The sequence below is a fragment of the Trichechus manatus genome, unplaced genomic scaffold (genome assembly GCF_000243295.1).
Source record: "Trichechus manatus latirostris isolate Lorelei unplaced genomic scaffold, TriManLat1.0 scaffold00057, whole genome shotgun sequence".
NCBI classification, from domain to species: domain Eukaryota; kingdom Metazoa; phylum Chordata; class Mammalia; order Sirenia; family Trichechidae; genus Trichechus; species Trichechus manatus.
This window is the reverse complement of record NW_004443993.1, coordinates 8,188,893-8,195,107: the sequence shown is the minus strand read 5'-3', so window position 1 is coordinate 8,195,107 and position 6,215 is coordinate 8,188,893. Positions and strand designations below refer to the sequence as shown.

The following is a 6,215-nucleotide window of genomic DNA, read 5'->3' as shown; positions in this document are numbered from 1 at the left end:
ATGTGCTATAGGGTCGCTATGAGTTGGAATCGACTCCAGAGCACACAAAAACGAAACATCTCAGCTTCCAATATGCATGACCTAGGCAAAGCTCCTCTTTCAAATTGTTTGAAACGATAAAGGAAACAGTTCTGATCGTCAGGACCCCAAAGAGTTTGAAATGGTTCAAAAGGAGGGGAATCAAGTTCTGTTGGAAGGACAGAAACCGAATGCCCAGGTGTCCGTGTGGCGGCGGTGAGGGGCAAAGCTCAGGCCCAGCCTGCCCCACTCCTCGCCCCGCCCCTCGCCGTCTTCGGCTCCGCCCCTCGCCGTCCGAGGCCCCGCCCTGCCCCTGCACGGCTCCGCCCCGCCCCTCGCCGTCCGAGGCCCCGCCTCTCCCCGGCACAGCTCCGCCCCGCCCCTCGCCGTCCGAAGCCCTGTTCCTCGTCGTCCGAGGCCCCGCCCCGCCCCTGCTCAGCTCGCCCCGCCGCGCCATTTCTGGCCGACGCGGAAGAGAGTCGCTGAGAGCGACAATCCTACAAGGGTGAGTAAGACTAGTGTTTCTAGTTCAGTTCCGCGCTTCGCATCCCCTCCAGTCCCGTGTCCTCCTCCCCTGGGGTCTGGGGGTCCCTGCGGACATTCAAGTCCCCGCCCCGCTGTCGTCCGGGATCCGCGTCCGTTTCCGGTTAAAGCAACCCAGAGGCGGTCCGCCGGTCCTTCCTGCCCCCGGCCAGAGGACCCGCTGCCCCCTTTCCTGCCGGTCCTTCACTTACCCCTCCCCACCTCCGCCAGGAACAGCCCCGCGGGGGGACCTCGCCTGCGCCCCCAGCCCCGCTCCCTGCGCTCTCAGGACGGTGCCGGCCGCCCCCATGGCCCAGGACGCGAGTCAGAAAGTTTCCTTCATTTTGTCATTTTCCGTCAAATCATGTTTCTTTCATTCTGGAGGCTTGTCATTTTTTTTTGTTTTAATGATATTTACTTAATTTTTAATAGGAAATTTGGGTTCCCTTTTTCCTCGCCCCGGTGGCGCAGTGGTTAAGAGCTGCGGCTGCTAACCAAAAGGTCAGAAGTTCGAATCCACCAGCCGCTTCTTGGAAACTCTATGGGGCAGTTCTGCTCTGTCCTGTAGGGTCGCTGTGAATCGGAATTGACAGCAACGGTTTTTTTTCCCCCTCTCTTGGTTTACAGATTCAAATAGTCGGTTTGTTTCTTTTCAACACCCCTTCCCTTTTTTTTTTTGAAGATCCTTCGGTGGTCCCAGCGGTTTGCGCTGGTGTACTAATCTAAAAAAAGATCGGTGGAACTGCGCAGGAGAGGCCTGTGCTTTTGTAAAGATTACAGCCAAGAAAACCCTAAGGAGCGGTTCTAGGCTGTAACAACTGTCTACTCCAGGGCAACATTTTTTCTTTCTTTGTTTTTTAATATTATGTTTTTAAAGATACATTTATTTCAAGATCACTGCTTTGACCACATTTCCTTGTTTTGAGTACTTTGATTCTTCAGGGTGATAATGACTCTAAATTGGTCGTTTACGAGTTGTCACACAGGTTATAAAAACTTTTCCTGTAAATCAGATTCTAAGTACAGAAACTATCTTTTGTCTTTTGATTTGTTTAGTTTTGCTTCCACCACGTGATTTGTGTTCACCTTCATTTTGATTTAACTGTGCGAGATCTGTGGCCTCCCTAATCTCCTTTTTTTTTGAGATCGTTTCACAGCTTTATTTCTCATGGAAGACAACATAATATCCGGTAATAGAATTGTTAAATACGGTAAGATATCATCTTATATGAAATTAGCTGACATTTTCTTTATGACTCACTACACGGTCATGTTTGATGAATGTTCGATCACTGTATCCAAGTGTCTTTGGTAAAGGTTCGGTTTGTATTCACTAATTGGTTGCTGTTGGTAGGTCAGTTCTGACTGACAGGGACACCATGTGACACAGTAGAACTGCCTCATAGGGTGTTCTAGGTTGTAATCCTTATGGGAGCAGATAGCCGGTTTTGGGTTCAAACTGCCAACTTTTTGTTCAGCAGGAGAGCGTTTAATCACTGTGCCTCCAGGGGTCGTTATTCACAGATTTAGCTATGCTAACTCCTCAGTATGCTTACATTTTATTGCATTATAGTCATGGTGATTTCAGTGGGAATTGTTTTTAATTTTTCCCTTCAAGCTTAATGATCAACCAGTGTTTTTCTTTGAATTTGTATGGTACTATTTAGTCAAGTTTCCGACATACATTTTTAGGTGCGTACATAGACATGAGGAGCCCTGGTGGCGCAGTGGTTAAGAGCTCAGCTGCTAACCAAAAGGTCGACAGTTCCAGTCCACCAGCTGCTCCTTGGAAACCCTATGGGGCAGTTCTACGCTGTCCTGTAGGTCACTGTGAGTTGGAATTGACTCGATAGCAATGGATTTGGTTTCTACGTAGACATGAATGTCCTATCGTCCTGTTTAATTTTCCCTTTTGTTAGTTGCCATCGAGTTGATTCCGTCTCATGGTGACCCCAAGTGGTACAGAGTAGAACTGCTCCGGAGGGTTTCCTTGGCTGTGATCTTAGTGGAAAATGAAAGCACCGTTTGTTTATTGTACATGCTCATTGCAATGAGGGTGCTCTGATGGGTAATTGTGTTGATTTCATCTGTAATCCACACGAATATCCCTGGAGCAATCCTTTTTTTTTTTTTTTGAGGTTAAGGGCACTGTCCTCCAGACTGCCAGATCTGTCTGAGACTTCTGACACCAGCTGCGAATTAGGGAGTTTACCAAAACCACCCTCAGCTTCCCTATAGAAAGACTCTCAGAATTCACTGGAAGCTATTATACCCATGATCACATTTTTACAGGGAAAATACAGAAATCAGAACCAGCCTAAGAAGAGACATATAGGGCAGAGTGTAGGCGGGTTCCCAATACCACGCTTCCACATCCTCAGGGTGTGACCAATGGCATTGATGGTGAAGTTCTCATGGATTGTTGCCAACCCAAGATGCTCACACGAGCGTTAGTGTCCAGAATTTTTTTTTTAGTCTTTATCACATAGACTTGATTGATTGAATTATTGCTCATCTGGCTGAACTCCAGCCCTCCATTTGCCTCCCCATCCCCAAGTCTGGCTGGTATCACGGGGCCCAAAGCCCTGTCATAAGAAACCCAAACTCCATTTTGTAAATGCCCAGCATCCCTTTTCTTCCAGCTTGTGCTTAAACATTGTGTATTTCAAAAGAGCAGCCTACTGGTCTTCCTAATCAACTCACCATCACACCCACATGCAAAATCCCAGATAACCATCCAGAAGAAGTCCCTCCTGTCTCTGACCCTCCCTTTCCCCACCCACATGTCACATCTGGGAAGCCAGATGAGGACCCCATGCCCTCTCTGCCAAATTCACATCCCCAGACCCCTCAGTTTCCCGCCATTTGTCTTAAATTAGCCAGTAGTCCCTAAGCTTATGAAATAAAGCATACTCCTCACTTTGGACCCTATTAAAGGCTAAGCCCAGATCTCTCTGCACTCTCTTTGATTCTCCCCTTTTCAGCACTCTGGTGAACTCTTGTGGCCTTCGAGTGTGTTCCCCTCGAGGACTTGTGAGTAATAAAGTCATTGTTTTGGTCATTGAACATTAAAGTGCAGCTTTGTAACGAAAGAAACTCCCACCTCATTTCCCCACAGGTGGTCCCCCCGACCCGCTCTGGGGGGCTGTGTGTTTCCCCCTGCAGTTGTTGTTAGGTGCCGTCGAGTTGGTTCTGACTCACAGCGACCCTGTGCACCACAGAACGAAACCCCGCCCGGCCCTGCGCCACGCTCACGATCGTTGCTATACTTGAGCCCTTTGTTGCAGCCACCGTGTCAATCCACCTCGTTGAGGGTCTTCCTCTTTTTCACTGGCCCTCTACTTTACCAAGCAGTAGGCTCTCATGTACCTGTTGATATTTGTCTAATATTAACATAAGCCGCAACTCTAATCCCGTGTCAGGTCTTTCGGGCATGACCAGCTTCCGCTCTGTCACCCCTTTAGTGTAAACTATCAGATGTGGATAGAGGGACCTACCGTGAATCACAAAGGCAGTCCTGTCACTCTGGACTCTCCAGGGGTTTAGTGGTTCCCTCCCAGGAGCCAGGACAAAGGCCAGAACTCTCTTTGTTATTGTTAGTTGCCATGGAGTCCATTCTGACTCCTGGCGACCCTATGTGTGCAGAATAGAACCGCTCCATAGGGCTTTCACGACTGTGACCTTTCAGAAGCAGATCAGAAGCAGGGCTGTCTTCCGAGGTGCCTCTGGTTGGGTTTGAACCACCAACCTTTTGCCTAGTAGTTGAGCGCTGAACTGTTTGTGCCACCCAACCGCCATAGCCTTCTCTTGAGGCGAGATCAGATTCCTTACTACAGAAGTAGAATTTAAATATGTTCATTGTACTCAATGGTGCCTGACAACAACAACGTACTAAAATTCTGAAAAACATGAACAGAAAATGATAATGAAAATCCAGCCAGAAATACCATCATTCAAAGGCAACTGCTCTTATTTTGGTTAATTATACTGTTGGTGCGCATGCACCATACCAAAAAAACCCAAACCCATTGCCGTCCAGTCGATTCCAACTCTTGGTGACACTGTAGGACAGAGTAGAACTGCCCCAGAGGGTTTCCAGGCTGTAAATCTTTTTTTTCTCTGTAAATTTTTGTTAATTTAATTTTTTTTTATTATCGTACTTTAGGTGAAGGTTTATAGATCAAACCAGCTTTTCATTAAACAATTAGTACATAATATTGTTTTGTGACACTGGTTACCAACCCCATGATATGTCAACACTTTTCCTTCTCAACCTTGGGTTCCCTGTTACCAGCTTTCCTGTCCCCTACTGCCTTCTAGTCCTCGCCCCTGGGCTGGTGTGCCCCTTTAGTCTCATTTTGTTTTATGGGCTTGTCTAATCTTCGGCTGAAGGGTGAACCTCAGGACTGACTTCATTACTGAGCTAAAAGGATGTCCGGCAGCCATACTCTAGTGGTTCCTCCAGTCTGTCAGGCTAGTAAGTCTAGTCTTTTTTTGTGAGTTAGAATTTTGTTCTCTATTTTTCTCCAGCTGTGTCTGGGACCCTCTGTTGTGATCCGTATAGGAGTAGTCAGTGGTGGTAGCCAGGCACCATCTAGTTGTGCTGGACTCAGTCTGGTGGAGGCTGTGGTAGTTGTGGTCCATGAGTGCTTTGGAGTAATCTTTCCCTTGTGTCTTTGGTTTTCTTCATTCTCCTTTGCCGCTGACGGGGTGAGGCCAGTGGAGTATCTTAGATGGCTGCCCACAAGCTTTTAAGATCCCAGACCCTACTCACCAAAGTAGAATGTAGAACATTTTCTTTATAAACTATGTTATGTCAGTTGATCTAGATGTTCCCCAAGACCATGGTCCCCACAGCCCTCAACCCAGTAATTCAGTCCCTCAGGGAATTTGGATGTGTCTGTGGAGCTTCCATGACCTTGCAAGGCTATAAATCTTTATGGAAGCAGACTGCCACATCTTTCTCCTGCGATACGGCTGGTGGGTTTGAACCACAGACCTCCTGGTTAGCAGCTGAGTGCTTTAATCACTGCACCACTAGGGCTCATGTTGTTTTTAGGTGCTGTTGAGTCGGTTCCAAGTCATAGCAACCTCATGTACAACAGAACGAAACACTGGCTGGTCCTGCGCCATCCTCACAGTTGTTGCTATGATTGAGCCCATCGCTGCAGTCACTGTGTTAGTCCATCTCTTTGAGGGTCTTCTTCTTTTTCGTTGACCCTCTACTTCACCAAGCATCATGTCCTTCTCCAGGGATTGATCCCTTCTGATAACTTGTCCAAAGTACGTGAGACGTAGTCTCGCCATCCTTGCTTCTAAGGAGCATTCTGGCTGTACTTCTTCCAAGACAGATTTATTTGTTCTTTTGGCAGTCCGTGGTATATTCAGTATTCTTCGCCTACACCATAATTTAGAGGTGTCAATTCTTTTTCAGTCTTCCTTATTTATTGTCCATCTTTCACGTGTACGAGGCAATTGAAAACACCATGGCTTGGGTCAGATGCACCTTAGTCCTCAAAGTGACATCTTTGCTTTTTAACACTTTAAAGAGGTCTTTTATAGCAGATTTGCACAATGTGATGTGTCGTTTGATTTCTTGACTGCTGCTTCCATGGGTGTTGATTGTGGATCCAAGTAAAATGAAATCCTTGACAACTTCAGTCTTTTCTCCATTT

At 47.1% G+C, this 6,215-nt stretch overlaps 1 protein-coding gene across 1 annotated transcript in view; it reads left to right on the top strand.

Moving 5' to 3' along the window:
• Positions 1-445: 445 nt before the first annotated feature.
• Positions 446-6,215, top strand: part of LOC101347258 (zinc finger protein 699-like) — a 31,583-nt gene continuing 25,813 nt past the window's right edge. Inside the window, exon 1 of the mRNA XM_023733256.1 lies at positions 446-523. The gene's annotated coding sequence lies outside the window, so the exon portion shown is untranslated. The remainder of the gene's footprint in view (positions 524-6,215) is intronic.